Raw genomic sequence first — 15,135 nt, 5'->3', positions numbered from 1 at the left:
CATCAGGGTCTTTTCCAAGGATTCTTCTCTTCTCATGAGGTGGCCAAAGTATTGGAGCCTCAGCTTCACGATCTGTCCTTCCAGGGAGCACTCAGGGCTGATTTCCTTAGGAATGGATAGGTTTGATCTTCTAGCAGTCCATGGGACTCTCAAGAGTCTCCTCCAGCACCATAATTCAAAAGCATCAATTCTTCGACGATCAGCCTTCTTTATGGTCCAGCTCTCACTTCCATACATCACTACTGGGAAAACCATAGCTTTAACTATACGGACCTTTGTCGGCAAAGTGATGTCTCTGCTTTTTAAGATGCTGTCTAGGTTTGTCATTGCTTTTCTCCCAAGAAGCAGGCGTCTTTTAATTTCGTGACTGCTGTCACCATCTGCAGTGATCAAGGAGCCCAAGAAAGTAAAATCTCTCACTGCCTCCATTTCTTCCTCTTCTATTTTCCAGGAGGTGATGGGACCAGTGGCCATGATCTTGGTTTTTTTGATGTTGAGCTTCAGACCATATTTTGCGCTCTCCGCTTTCACCCTCATTAAAAGGTTCTTTAATTCCTCCTCGCTTTCTGCCATCAAGGCTGTAGCGGTCCCTATTTATCTACTTGCATTTTGACGTGCTTTCGAACTGCTAGGTTGGCAGGAGCTGGGACCGAGCAACGGGAGCTCACCCCGTCACCGGGATTCGAACCGCCGACCTTCTGATCAGCAAGCCCTAGGCTCAGTGGTTTAACCACAGCGCCACCTGGGTCCCATACAGGCCTGCAATTCTGTTGTTGTTGTTTAGTCATTTAGTCATGTCCGACTCTTCATGACCCCATGGACCATAGCACGCCAGGCACTCCTGTTACAAGACAGTTTAGAAGATGAAACAGAAAGAGGCTGCTGGACCCATCAGACAAGTTTCTTTGGCAGATAATCACCTTTGGATGACCAGTTAAGTACAGTGCCACCACTGTCATTAGAAACAGGTTGCCATAGAGACAAATGGACGGGCCTTTCCCCACCTCACCTGCCTTTATGCCACACCATACTAGTGTGAAGGACAATAGGCCAAGGGGGCTGGGTGTGGGTGAGTGAGATGGGCTGATGCTGGAAGCTGGAGAAACAGAGCTATGTCTTGTTCTGTGCTGTGCTGTGCTGTGCTGAACCCAACTGTGGCTCAGGGCTTCCCTGGAAACCAGTGGGGAAGCAAGATCTGTTGGGGTGTCAATCCTGTGATCCCCTCCATCCTAATTCAGAATGCGACAGCTAGACTGGTGACTGGGAGTGGCCACCAAGACCATTATAACACCAGTCCTGAAAGACCTACATTGGATCCCAGTACATTTCCGAGCACAATTCAAAGTGTTGGTGCTGACCTTTAAAGCCTGCCTAAACGGCCTCGGCGTCTCCACCCACATCGTTCAGTCTGGACACTGAGGTCCAGCTCTGAGGTCCTTCTGGCGGTTCCCTCACTGCGTGATGTGTGGTTACAGGGAACCAGGCAGAGGGCCTTCTTGGTAGGGGCACCCGCCCTGTGGAACGCCCTCCCATCAGATGTCAAGGAAATAAACAACTGACTTTTAGAAGCCATCTGAAGGCAGCCTTGTTTAGGGAAGTTTTTAATGTTTGATGTTTTATTGTGTTTTTAATATTTTGTCGGGAGCCGCCCAGAGTGGCTGGGGGAACCCAGCCAGTAGGGCGGGGTATGAATGAATGAATGAATATTATTCCCAGGTTGTACATCTGTGCAGATAAAACCAAATAGCCTAAAGACTCCACAGTCTCCACTGATGTTCATTCGAAGGAAACTGAACTCTGTGTAAAGCGCAGACACCCCTGGATTCTCTAGCTGCTCAGAGACTTGGGTACCATGTAACAATAAGAATAGGCAAAGGACCCCTGGACACTTAAGTCCTGTCAAATTTGACTATGGGTCCAGCACTCATCTCCTCTCTGCTTTCAGGCCGAGGGAGTCGGCGTTTGTCCACAGACAGCTTTTCCTGGTCATGTGGCCAGTATGACTAAAATGCTTAGGGTGCACGGGTTACCGTGACAAGTGCCAGAACACACGGAATCCCTGTTTACCTTCCTGCCACAGGCAGTACCTAATTATATGCTCACATTAGTATGCTTTCAAACTGCTAGGTTGGCAGGAGCGGGGACAAAGCAATGGGAGCTCATCCCATTGGGCAGAATCCAACTGCTGACTTTATGACTGGCAAGCCCAAGAGGCTTGGTGGTTTAGACCCCAGCGCCACCCCTGTAGCTAAGAAGAAAAGCACCTGCTCTTTTGAGGAGGAAGAGAGCAAGAGGGCTTGTTTCATTTTGTGGTGAGCAAACATTCAGTGCTAGTTATCGCTTGCAAGTTATGAACCAAGAAGAGGTGGCAAGAATACACAGAGGGATTATACCAGAAAGATATGGAGGTCTCGTACACCCCAGGTAGTGTGGTTGCTGACCTTGAACCAGACATCCTGGAGAGTGAAGTCAAATGGGCCTTAGAAAGCACTTTTTGGCCCCCCAAAATATAGGTCTGAAGCTCAACATCAAAATAAGATAATGGCTACTGGTCCCATCACCTGACAAATTTTACTTTCTTGGGCTCCATGATCACTGCAGCTGACAACAGTCCCGAAATTAAAAGATGCCTGCTTCTTGGGAGAAAAGTGATGACAAACCCAGACAGCATATTAAAAAGCAGAGACATCACCTTGCCGACAAAGCTTTGTATAGTTAAAGCTATGGTTTTCCCAGTAGTGATGTATGGAAGTGGGAGCTGGACCATAAAGAAGGCTGATCACTGAAGAATTGATGCTTTTGAATTATGGTGCTGGAGGAGACTCTTGAGAGTCCCATGGACTGCAAGAAGATCAAACCTTTCCGTTCTGAAGGAATTCAGCCCTGAGTGCTCACTGGAAGGACAGATCCTGAAGCTGAGGCTCCAATACTTTGGCCATCTCATGAGAAGAGAAGACTCCCTGGAAAAGACCCTGATGCTGGGAAAGATTGAGGGCACAAGGAGAAGGGGACGACAGAAGATGAGATGGTTGGACAGTGTTCTCGAAGCTACCAACATGAGTTTGACCAAACTGCGGGAGGCAGTGGAAGACAGGAGTGCCTGGCGTGCTCTGGTCCATGGGGTCACGAAGAGTCGGACACGACTAAACAACTAAACAACAACAAAGTTATGGACCAAAGGGGAGGAGACCACTGTGGAAAGTATTTCAATTATGAGAACAGGTTGAGAAAGTCAAACTGCTTTGAATTGCTAGTAAGGTCTTACAGGAAGGCTTTCATTAAGGGTTTAAAAATCATATACAGGCACACATTTCACCAGATTCTCCATGCCAGGATAAAATGGAAAACAAGAGGTGTAATTCAGTGGGACGGGGGAACAGGAGGAAGCACAACGAAAATAATTTGATTCCAAAATAGTTGGTTTGAACCTTGCCTTTTTAAATGGAAAATTACATATTGAGTCCGGAAACACTGTCATTTCCTACTGTGCAAAGTATTAGCAGATTCATTGGTGATCCGCACACCCGTCTCCAATTCAATTGTGTTGCAACTTGCAAAGTTAGCATAAGTGACAGTGGAGCTGAGTATTTTCGATGTATTTATTAATGCACAGAAAAACAGGTAAGTATCTGTACAGTCTTTCTTGGTACAGTACATTTCTTTAGATTTAACTATTCCATTAGGGCACCCCTAGGAATGTCTGGAAAAGGTCCCATATCCCCAAGTTTCATAAAAACAAACCACAGTCCCATCACAATAGCACATCTGAAAAGCAAATTTAGAGGGTAGTAAAGCAAGAGCTGAATTCACATCAAGGGATTCAGTCTTCCTTCCAATCCTGGAAATAAATTGTGGATGTCAGTCTGAAAGTCAGTCCTGTTTTCATAAGAGATAAAACGGTTCGTAATAGCGTAAAAGGAGTCTGTCATTTCTTGATGTGTGATTTTCTCCATTCTAGCAATGTTCTACAAATAATTATACCACAATATAACAGACATGTCCTGAGCAGTTTTCCAATAATGGAATAGTTAGCCTAGCAGCCACAATCATAGATAAATAGCCAAATCTTTACGCTTAATGGTTTTAGTTTCTCCCTTAAATATGCTCAGTTGCATATAAGGATAAGACTACTGTTTTGTGTACCGTACTTCTCCTTGTATAAGACGAGGGTTTTTAGGTCAGAAATTGGGGGTTGTATTATACATGTGTAGTGGATGGGGGGACGTGTGATTGGTTGGTGCCGCGACCCTGAGATTGTCAGTGGCTATTTGGTGCGTTATTGGTGGCTGTGGCAAGGGTTGTTGTTGATTGGCTGTCGCTGCGGCAAATGGGCTTGCGATTGTCTTCTTCTGCCGGCGAGGGGACAGACAATAGGTTGCTTATGCTATGCGTGTTAGAGCTGAACAACTCTGGGAAATTCTTCCCCAAAATAGCTCAACAACTCTTTGCAATCTCCCCCCATTTTTTTTAAATTTGGAGTTCCCCAAAATAGGGGGCGTGTTATACATGGAAAAATACGGTAAATTGTCCAAAGTCGATATCATTCAACAAACTTGCCTCTAACTCCTATCTTTGACTTAGTGAAGCAAATTTTTGGTGATTCCTGTCTTCTTTCTTTTGAAAACCAACCAACCTATAAACACTTATATGCCAGGACATTAGAACATTTTTTGGGAAGATAGTGATTGGGAGGACTTGAAAGAGGGGGGGGGGAACTACATTTAAGGAGAAATGTTCTTTGCACTGTGGCTTTTCTGCCCACGATTGAAAGATTTTACTTACATTATTGCCTCAAGTCAGTTTGCAGCTTTCTAATGGCAGGGTTTTCATTTAGAGAATATAATTTCCTCAAGTTTTTGGAAGCTTGTGCCCTAAATTTTGAAAAAATGAAAAACAAATGGAAATCACAGTGACTTCTTTTCATTGCATTCTGTACATTTTTTTTTTTTTGGCGGGGCACGGGAACTTAAGCTCCCTTGATGCAATGGCACATGGCAGGTCTGTCTGGTTTGGTTTTAAGAAGGTAAGAACAGCCTGCTGGATTGGACCAATGGCCCATCTTGTCCAACATCCATTTCACAGTGTCCAACCAGTTGCCTGTGGGAAACTAGCAAGCAGAACATGAGCCCAAGAGCACTCTTCCCTCCTGTGGTTTTCTATTTGTTTTTGCTAAACATCTAAACAGATTGCATTTGGGGCAATTTGTTTCCAATACAGATCCTAGGCCAGCTTAACCCCCCCTTTCCCTTGGAGCATCCCTTTTGGGGGCTTTCTACTGGCTGATTCTGGTGAGAATCCTGCCGGTGTCTCATCTGCCCATTCAGGGGATTGAAGGGCAAGTTCTGTGCCATTGCAATGATGGTGGGAGGCCAGTCAGAGGGATATCTCTGGTTAATCCACCCCCCATTGGCCGAAATGTGGTTTGGATTGCTCTGTAGGTCAATCAGTACCACCTTATGATTTCTGAGAGGCCAGCACAATGTTGGTTGCTGTAAGTCCATTCATTCATGACCATTATTGCTGGTGAAGATTTTCCTTTGTTCTCATGCAAACTTCTGTTCAATAGAAATAAAGAAGGGCACTATTTTGGAAGGAGAAGAATTGAGTCTTAGTCACAGACCGTCCTACTAAAAACTCATTCGGCAGATGAGAAATGTAAAATACCTACATTGTATCTATTGATCTTTCGATATGGCTTCAGTGATTTCACTTTTAAGCCACTGGGCAAGTGAGCATCTCCCCCCCCCCCCAGAAACCCCTTTGGCTCTTTCAAGTCAGGGGAATTGAGATTTTTTTTCCCTTTATGAAAAGAATTCTCATTAAAAGATGTGTCACGGTTCACATGCCAGACAGGTGTGGACAGGATCAATTTACAGCAGGGGTCCAAAGAGCAGAAATTGATGGAGGATATGGAAATGCAATACCTTTGATAATATATATGTTCTTTATGATGATAAGGTGATGCCAAAGAGGTGCGTGGATTAAAGAGGACCTCCCCCTCCTCAGCCAGGAGAGAGATTCTATCTCATATTTGGAATATACAAATAAAGATGTTTTAATCACTGCAGTGGAGATTAGACGCCCACCTGCCAAAAGGCAATAATCTGAATTCTGAAAACAAAATGGGAAAACTGCTCAGCTGAAATCAATCAGCAGTCCCATCTATATGTGAAGAATTAGATATGATGGACTTTTGAATTGAGAGCTTAGAAATGCTGGAAGAAAAGAACTTTGTGCACATGCGCATGCACATCACACACACACAAAGAGGTCTTTGTATGTTTTATTGAATAGCATTTGTCACTAAAAGGGGTTTTGGTTAGAAGCTGTGCATATACTTGAGTCATCTCTCTTTTATAAGCAGCACTGTCTCAAAGCTCTTCCCCGCCTGCGAGAGTGGATTTCCAATTCTGCTTCTAGAAGCTAGCAGCCCAAGAACTGGCTGGTTTGTTAAAGTCTGGAAATGAGATGGCTTCAGATCATGTTCTCTTCTCCCTTTTCTGAAGTCTCCTTCTAATTCACCACCACTCTTTCCTCAAGTTCCTGTTTCTCACCCTCTTGTTTATTTTACTCCCCTCCTTTTGCTGTACCTTTGAAAATAATAAACCCTCATCCTGTCTTCTGGGATTTCTTCCCAGTCCTCATTCTGCAGATACTACAGTTTCTAAGGCTTATTTCCAGCCAAACTGACCATTTCCTTTTTCCTCAGAGGATTTGGACAGCAAACTTAGCAGTCTTAGCAGCTTGCTACCCAAGCAGTTGCACTGTTTGTGGACATCCTGTGCCACAGCACCAGTTCAGCCAATGTCAAGAGCTTCACAACCATTGCCTACACAATTTAGATAGACTTCATCAAAAAAAATCCCCTGTATTTTATTTTAATCCATAGAAGCAATCTTTGGTTCTTTTCAGTGAAGGCTTGTCCAAGGGTTACTTAGATGACATCTCCCAGTACTAGAGTAGCTCTGGAACACCACTGAAACAGATTTGGTGGTACATGTCCTCAGATTTTTTAGTAGTTTGTGAAGGACTGAAGCAACTTCTACAAGACTAAAGCAAACATCAGAAAATATTGTTTCTCCTCCCACTGTGTGGACTGAGTACACCCCAGAATCCTGTGTGATGGCTTAATAAGGTTGGCAGGATTTTTTATTTTTATTTTTTATTTTGCAGGAATGGCAGTCCTCTCCCTAAAACAGCAGTATGAAAAATGGCAAATGAGTCACTTGCCCAGAGTTTTTTGTGGGTTTTTGTTGTTGCCATGAACGTGGCTGGAAATAAAGCAAGTGACTGAGTGTGGTGGTTGCCTCAACCTGCACAGGTCCCCCCAGACGTTTAACGGTCCGTTGATACCTGCACCAACCACGTTTTATTCCGCTGCCACCAACCAATATAAATGTGGGTAACTATCCATTCACTCCAGTCAGGGATAGCTTTGAAACAAAAGATGTTTATTTAGAAGTTGTACATAAGCGTGTGGTTTCCAAAAGATAACTTCATAAATTCCTTTTATAACAGTTCCAAACTCTCCCTTCGGGTGTTCTCGCTACCTCTGCCTCAACCTCAGACTCTCAGCCACACCTCCTCAACCTCCCACAACCAGCCCAAACAACCCAGCTTCTCCTCTACCTCCTCCTAGGGGTGGGTTTATATACTCCTCCTAACCCCGCCCCCTAGGATTCCAACTGTCTAATCCCTTTAACCCCTTTAATACTGTTCCAGAGGTTGGGGTGATCGTCACACTGAGGAGTCGAGGTGAAGCAGATTTTCATAAGGAGATTGGTTGGGTAAGCTGGTCCAAGGGCTGCAGATTTGAACATACATGAATCCATACTTCAAACAAGGTTTCTTCAAAAAGACTCACCCATCAGCTGTTTGCCACTGAGAGGAGCCTCACGAACTGCACCAATATGGAACTTCATGGCAATTTCCTCACCTGCCCTACACCAAAAATCATGTCATTAAGTGTGGCATGGGAAGGTGTGGTTTGGGGGAAAGCAACCCCAATTCAGGTCTGTGGGCCAGGTGAGGAGTCCGTTTACCACCTAAGTTGCTCAGAGTGAAGACAAAACTTGGAGGAGTTCTTATATAAAGACAGAAGGGCCCCTATTGACTCACCAGACCACCGGACTCCTGCTTGCCTGACTGTCTCCAGCTTGCATTCCTGCTGCCACCCAGGAGACACAATGGAGCGGCAAGGCTCTTGCCAATCTTCCCCTCCACCTGTCGACTGTCCCTGTGGCACAGAGAATGAAGCCACTTGGAAATTCTTGCCGTAGTTCGGCACCTCCCACCTATCCTGCCATTGCAAATGAACTCGCCCGGTAATCACAGTAGTGGAGTGGGTGGCCATTTGCCATATCCCCAGGCTTTGCACATTGTGTCACATGGATTTTTGTGCTAATGATTGAATGGCACTTGTACTGCTAAGAGAGAACAGTTGCTCGCAGCAGAAGCGGTGGTGGCTAACAATGCCACCGCAGTCCATCACCCTTCAAAGGAAACACGTGCATTAGCTGTAAATGCCTCAGAGAGCCCCACTAACAGGCACTGAATCATAAAGGTTGTGACACTCAGATGATGTACTCACATTGATTGCTTGATGGTGGCTTAGGAAAAAAGCATTTTCTCCCCCGCCTCCCTGTGCTCTTTCTTTCGCTGGCCATTGTCAAGAAAGAGCTATGAGGCACCAGAATTTGCAATGTTGTCCCGTTCCAGAGTCTTTCCTTTTCTAAATTGAACGAAGCCAAAGCACATACTAAGGAGAAGGATTGCAGCATTGTTGTTGTTTCCCCCCCTTACAAAACATTTCTCACCCATTGCTGCCCTGTGGCAAGGAGCAAAATAGCTTTTGCTTGTCTTGGGCCTGTGTGTCACCTTTGCATCATTTGCAACCACTGCAGATAACCTTCTGTGTTAGGCCTCTGACCTTGCGATTATTATGACATTTCATATCCTCCTAATGGGCTTCCCGAGAGCATTTTTGCAATGCAGCCGGTCGACATGACGGGCCCCAGACAGTTTCAGATATTGAATTTCGGCATATCGATGTCAACAGGTGTGATGAAACCCAAGTGAGATGTGTGATATGTCACAATGTGCCATATTAGTCACGCCGGGATGCCTTCTCGGAGGAAACGCACCTCTTTCAATAGCACTGGCTGCCCAACTGAACCCATCCATTCTGCGGCAAAGCTGATAGATGACCTTTCAGCATAGCTGTGGCCATCCATAATACATGACTTGCAGAGGCCAACCAGCCATGGCTATGTAGTGATGTACTTTCCGTGTGGCTATGGAAGGTTAGATTTTCAGCCAGAGGGGTCAATAAAATACCACGCTTTGATCCCCACTCTTTTGTTTTCTGGGTGCAGGTGGGTCACATGATACACTTTCAATAAACAAATAGAACACATAGAACACCCATCCATCAAGTGAGCCGCCATCCTCCATGCCTGAAAGCAGGAAGCACGTTCCATTAAGAATGTCTCGCCATTTGCCATTTAATCAAGGTAGGTTCTGAGAACTTGGTGCACTGACTTTACAAAGGCATTTAATACCTTTCTTTCTTTCTTTCTTTCTTTCTTTCTTTCTTTCTTTCTTTCTTTCTTAAGATTTTTCCAATGACTAGTAAACTATGGTTCAAAATCTGTAAGGAACACATAGAGAAAAGAAAAAAGTGAAGCTGCCTCACGTTTTTTTTTTTTTTTTTTGCACCTAGGACTTAAATGCTTGGCTAAGAAATCAACCCAAAAGGCAACTGACCTTCTGCTAGAGGAACCATGTCAGCCTTCGCTCTGTGGTTTCTGCTTTTCTGGGTGAATAATGCATCAGCACATGGTACCTTAGCTGCCAAGTATCCCGTTTTTCACAGGAAACCCCCCGGATTTTAATCCGTTTCCCGCTGTTCTCCCGAATGGAGAAAAATCCCGGAAATCCCCCGGATTTCCTACCTGCCAGGGAGCCTCCGTTTTGGGTGCTGCTCTGCCCATGTGTGGGCACTGGAAATAGGGCAGAGTGGCACCGGAAGTCGCTTCTACGCATGCCCGAATCACCAAGATGGCCACCGGGCATGCGTAGAAGCGACTTCCGGTGCCACTCTGCCCTATTTCCGGTGCCCACACATGGGCAGAGCAGCCCCGGAAGTTGCTTCTACACAACTTCCGGTGCCGTGCCACTGCTGATCCCGCATTTTTCAGCGGGAGACTTGGCAGGTATGCATGGTACAGATGTGGCATGGTACAGATGTGGGTGGTTCCCTCTCCATAGCAGAGACTGGGACTGCCATAGCCATTATCATTTTTTATTGAAAGCGGCAGTAAGCTGATCCTTAGAGCCTCCACAAGACTGTAAGTTAATGACACAAGGATTACAACTGTCCCAAAGCTTCGATGAAGGTTTTTCCTTTTAAAAGAGCATTCACATGCCATTCATTTCACAGACTATAGGAAGAACGCAATGAAATATCAATAAACAGATTACGAAACCATTAAATAAATGCTATATTGCAATCAAAACCAGTTGAGCATTTAGAATGAGCTACAACATTCAGCAGCATCATGGCAAAAATATTGCAGCCAATGGAAGTAACAAGAAGTCATCCTAAGGACCGGAATCTTGCAATACCAAGAAGCGTTGTTTCCAGAAGCTCTTCAGGTTGCACTAGTATGACTATCAGAGGGGGGGGGGGGAGCTGCAACTCTCACTGCCAGGATCATATGCTTCCATTCTGGAGGGCAACTAGAATGCAAACTTATAATTCATTCTGAGCGAGGAAGCAATGTAGAGTCTACTTTGTATAAAGTTGCAAAGAAATTGCTACTGGCAAATCCAGCTGTCAAAAGAACCATGGGGAACAAGGCTTTCAAAATGGCTATTAATGATGATTATGCTTAATGCATAATTAAAATAATATTAATGAATAATTATCATCATCGTCATCATTATTATTTTATTATTTATTTATTTCATTTCTATACCACCCGATACCCGAAGGTCTCAGGGTGGTTCACATAAAATATAAAATACATACCTAAAATCAAAAGAAAACCAGCAACCCAATAAAAAAACAAAAACCCAAAGAGCCAGCATTGTAAAACAGGGTATAGGATGTAGATCAAGTCAGGGAAATGCCTGGTTGAAAAGGAACGTTTTTGCCTAGCACCTAAAGGTGTATAATGAAGGCGCCAGGCGAACTTCCCTGGGAGAGCATTCCACAGATGGGGAGCCACTGCAGAGAAGGCCCATTCTCATGTTGCCACCCTCCTGACCTCTTGTGGAGGAGGCACACAAAGAAGGACCTCAAAAGATGATCTCAAGGTCCGGGTAGGTTCATATGGAAATTGGTGGTCTTTCAACACTGTTTCTCCCAAAGGCTTTAATGTATAGTCAGTTTGGTACATAAATCATATTGCAAGGCATGGATTAAGCAGGTACATCAGAGGCAATAGCTAAGAGGATGATCCAAGAAATGACACACCGGCTGCACCTTCCTTTTGAAGAGCAGGGTGCCAGAGGCAGATTTAGGGCAGTGTGACGGTTCAGCCACACTGAGCTGAGGGGGTGCTGCAGGGCATCACAACTGTGACATAGTGAATTGAGCAGAACAGAAGGTGAGACAACCACCCCCCCTGAATTTCAACCTCCTGGAGGGTGACACTGAAATTTGAAAGACTGAAGTCCACCCCTGAGGGTGAGCATAGGTAGTTGCATGGCAAACAGCTGGAGTCCCAAGACTGGGCAATTAAGCGGGCACTCATTCAAGAGGGTTGGCTTGACAAGGCTTGTTTGTGTGAGCACTGTCATCTCCATGCAGATGGAGGTACCGTAGATTAACTGGCTCAGCATCAGTGGGGAGAGGACTGGAAAGTGCATTGACCTAGTCTAGCAGGCTCTTTTTGCACCATTATGTTTGGTCAAAGATGGCAGGTTAGGTTAGGGCAAACCTCTCTTGCACCTTGCTGTATATACATACAGTACTTGGAATTTCTGTTCTGCCTACAATGTTATTTCTGTTTAACTTCTTATGCATTCCATGAGCTACACCTGACTAGATTGAGAACCGCAAACCTATATTTTCCCAAGTTCACATCTTAGAGATAATATTGTTCTCAAAAGGTTGCCTTTACCAGGTGTGTGAGTCTGTATGACAAGTCTTTGATTCTGTCTTGGCTAAAGTTGATTTGCTAGGCAGGAGAATATAGTCCCTAAGGCCCTGTTGGGAAGTAGATTGGTACCCTAGAATTTGACAGTGGATATATCTTTGTACCATAGATCCAGGTTTGATATGTCAAGAAGCACAGAGGAGTAATTGCATGAGAAATAATATCCCAATCCCCATCTCCTATCCCTTGATAAAACAGGTGAAAGCGTTGTAAACACAAGAAAATCTGTGCTTAATGAAAAAGCTGTATATTTGCAATTTACAAAATGTCGCGGGTCTTTTATTTTAAATCAGTGCTTATGACATATTTTCATTTAATTTTGTTCTTTATTGCTAAGGGACCAAGATGAGGTACAACAGTTTCACCTGACAAAAGATGCAGTCCTAATTTATTTTAATTTGCAAACTTTTGCTAGCGAGGTATCGTTATGTCTGGTTGGCAGATGTACATACATTTTGTCCTTTTGAACTATTACTTTTCCAGGAATCCCTCCCCCATACATAATGGAACCCTTGGGTCACTCAAGATGTGAGGTCATACATTTATTTCTCCCTTGTCCGAATTGGCGCAAACATCAGTTCAGGTGTAGGGAGCAGTGGGAGGGGTGCTCTAGGAGTCTGAGGCTGGCAAGGGCCCACAGCCCAGCTCCCTTGCTGGCCAGGTGGGGCTTGCTAGCTCTGGGAGAAGGTGTGTGATTCCTGAGCTGGAGTAGGCTTGGAACAGGTGAAGGTCACATGCCTTGTCAATTCCAGATGCTGCAATCAACATGCAAAGTATAAAAAGGAAGCAGAGCTGAGGTGCTGTGTCAATCTCCAGGCCCCCACAAAATATGGGTCTGAAGATCAACAAAAAAAAAAACTAAGATAAAGGCCCCTGGTCCCATCACCTCCTGACAAATAGAAGGGGAAGAAATGGAGGCAGTGGGAGATTTTACTTTCTTGGGCTCCATGATCACTGCAGATGGTGACAGCAGTCACAAAATTAAAAGACGCCTGCTTCTTGGGAGAAAAGCAATGACAAACCTAGACAGCATCTTAAAAGCAGGGACATCACCTTGCTGACAAAGATCCGTATAGTTAAAGCTAGGGTTTTCCTAGTAGTGATGTATGGAAGTGAGAGCTGGACCATAAAGAAGGCTGATCGCTGAAGAATTGATGCTTTTGAATTACAGTCAAACCTCGGTTTACGCCTACCTCGGCGAGCGTCTGCTTCGGTGAGCGACCGCCGCAGACCCGGAAGTGTTTACACCCGGGTTCTGCGGTGTCAGTTGTGCAGCGACCGCCTCCGCGGAACGGATTGTGGTCGCAAACCGAAGTACCACTGTATGGTGCTAGAGGAGACTCTTGAGAGTCCCATGGACTGCAAGAAGATCAGACCCATCCATTCTTAAGGAAATCAGCCCTGGGTGCTCACTGGAAGGACAGATCCTGAAGCTGAGGCTCCAATACTTTGGCTACCTCATGAGAAGAGAAGACTCCCTGGAAAAGACCCTGATGTTGGGAAAGATGGAGGGCACAAGGAGAAGGGGACGACAGAGGACAAGATGGTTGGACAGTGTTCTCAAAGCTACCAACATGAGTTTGACCAAACCGTGGGAGGCAGTGGAAGACAGGAGTGCTTGGCGTGCTCTGGTCCGTGGTGTCACAAAGAGTCAGACACGACTAAATGACTAAACAACAACAACTGGTGCAGATGTGGCCAGAGTTGCTCTGATGTGAGTGTGAGAGAGGAACTCAGACTTCTGGAGGGAAGTCCCATCACACATATTATGATGCAGAGGAGGAGTTGAATGCTATTTTCCCTACTGCCCAGGAATGTGTTCAGGATAAGCGTTAGCTTGATTTGGGGAGCCAGTTAAATATATATGAAATATGTTGTCAAAGCACCCAAGTCTCCAAAGTGTGTGCGTGTATATGTGTATAATATCTAAGTTCTTGGAACTTTCAGCTTTCCGTTTCACCACAAATTAACAATAGCAGCAGTAACTGCCTGGCATCATATTCTACAGCCAGCTTCTATCTCCAGAAAATGATTTATTAACCAGAGTTCAGCTGCTTTGTGCTTTTGTTGCGCTTGACAAAAGGCATGTTTAAGCATGTTAAATTGGCTTAATGCGGTAGACAGAAATGATGGCCAAGAGGAGCAGAACTTGCTGCCAACACATACTACTTCTTTGTGCTGTGTGTAAGGAATAGTTAATCTGACCTAAAAGAAAAGAAACATATGCTCCAGAAGATAAGGTGCTCCAGATGAATGAATCTGCCTGCTGTATAGTATTTGTTGGGATGAGAAGGAAGGAAAAAAGAAAGAGGGGTGTTTTGTTTTTACAAAAAGTACTAGAATGGGGCGGGGTAGAAGAAAAACTTACAACCCACGTGGTTCCCAAAGGGAAAGAGAAGCAGACTTTGGAAACTGCACAATGAGAAACAAGTGAATGGGAGAATGATGGGTGGCGTGGGGTGGGACGTGGGGTGGGAAGTAGAAGGGAGGAAGGGAAGCCATCACTTGACATTTTCTCCAAAATAGCACTTGTCATTTGCGCTAAAGTGCCAATGCAATGGACTGAAAAATTAGCAAGTCCAGACTTTTATACTGGGGTGGGGAACCTGTGGTGCTGCAGAGGTTATTGGGCTCCAGCCTCCATCAGTCCCAGCCTTTGCAAGTTCAGTGAACACACGTGTGTGTGAGAGAGTTAATGTGTGCAGCATCAGAACACCTGTACATGTTAGAACTTCTGTAGAGTTAGAACTTCTGCAGAAGGGCCTCTTATTGCACAATCCAGAAACAGGACCCGAGTGCATCAAAAGCATCTTCCCATATATATGGGGGCTCCCTGCAGATGTTCTATGGTAGCTAGGGATGTATGAAACAAAATAAAAAAATTCCTTCCAGCAGCACCTTAGAGACCAACTAAGTCTGTCATTGGTATGAGCTTTCGTGTGCATGCACACTTCTTCAGATAAGAAGTGTG

The sequence above is a fragment of the Zootoca vivipara genome, chromosome 9 (genome assembly GCF_963506605.1).
Source record: "Zootoca vivipara chromosome 9, rZooViv1.1, whole genome shotgun sequence".
Classification (NCBI taxonomy): Eukaryota; Metazoa; Chordata; class Lepidosauria; order Squamata; family Lacertidae; genus Zootoca; species Zootoca vivipara.
Note: the sequence above shows the minus strand (reverse complement) of the source record.